Source organism: Arachis ipaensis, chromosome B05 (genome assembly GCF_000816755.2).
Source record: "Arachis ipaensis cultivar K30076 chromosome B05, Araip1.1, whole genome shotgun sequence".
In the NCBI taxonomy this organism is placed as follows: Eukaryota; Viridiplantae; Streptophyta; class Magnoliopsida; order Fabales; family Fabaceae; genus Arachis; species Arachis ipaensis.
Window position 1 is genome coordinate 25,699,331 of NC_029789.2, and position 1,516 is coordinate 25,700,846.

Sequence of the window (1,516 nt, forward strand, 5' to 3'; positions counted from 1 at the left end):
AATGGATTCCATTTCATTTGTTTTTCTATTCTATTTTTCTTCTTTATTCAAACAACCAAAAATTTAAATTTTTATTTATTTTCTTTTTTCATATTTTTTTTCGTATTTTTCTAATCCCAAAGAAAGTGTTAGGTAAAAATAGATAGATGAGGTAATAAGAAGAGAGGAGGAAGCATTTGTATGAGAGTGACACGTAGGCAGTGGTATATGTCGATGATGATTTGATTTCCTAAACGGATTGTTCCTGTACAACACAAGAGTAGTATGTAGTGTATGTATGTATGCATGTGTGTCTCCGAAATTAAATTAAAGAAGTGGGGTTATGTGATTATAGATAGAGTTAAGAAGTGTCCTCTAACATTTACTTATAATAATAATAATGCATGATGAAGATGTACGATATGGCAGGAGGGAGAGTTAGGAAGAGGGTTAATCTTGGGGACAGTGTCTGAAAAAGAGTGATGTAAGCAAAAGGGAAAGTGTTGTATATACAAAAACCATTTTATTTTTAGAAATTTAAAATAGGAAGAATGGGAATGGAGAAATGATGGTATTGAGTGGTCAAGGAACAGGTGTTGAATAAACTGAAAGGATGCCCCATCCCTTTCTTCAATTAAAGGAAGTGGAATCTCTGCTCTCCCATCCTTCCCAATGTCCATCTATGTCCCCATTTCATATTCCTAAATTATTAATAACATTTTTAACAAATAAAAATTATTACTCATATATATATATATGTGTGCATCATCGTTCATTTTATATATAAAATAAAATAAAGAAAGGCCCCATTTTGGCAATATGAAATGGAAGGGGGAGAAAGTGAAAGCAATAGTAATTAATAGTAGTAATTAATGAAGGTATTAGTGTGTAATGTGTCCCCATTAGAAGCATTAAGTTATTAATTAGCAGACAACAAAAGACATGGTATCTAGTAATGCATAGTTATAAGCAGGCAAAGATCTTTCCACCACCTCAAACTAAATGCACCACCAATGTGTTATGGAGAAAGAAAATCACTAGGGATGGGAGAAAAAGATGAGCATGTAATTAGAATATTGTTTTGGAATGTTTGGTACATACTTTTATAATTAATATTAAAGGTTATAGTTATTAGTTAATGGCTAGGGTTAGATTCCATGCCGGACCCCTCCTAGTTTTGTCTTGGAAGAAGCAGACACAAAAACCTCACTCTCTTCAGTTTTCTTGGCTTCCTATATAGGATACCCTAATTGGCTATCCGTGATGATGTTATGTTATGTGTGTTTATTATTTATCTAAATTTCAGCGTTTTCTTGAACTCTTCAATTTTCTTATCCCCTTTAACTAACTCCATCTTTATATTCTTTCAAAATATACTATTAACTTTCTCACATTTCCCAACATTATCATTGGTTTCTTTCTTTCAGTAAAATTAATTTTACTAGTATTTTATATTTGTTTTCCCTTAAAAATATTATATTTACTCATCATTCTTAAATGCTCCTTATAATTCTTTATTAATTAGATAAATTATAAT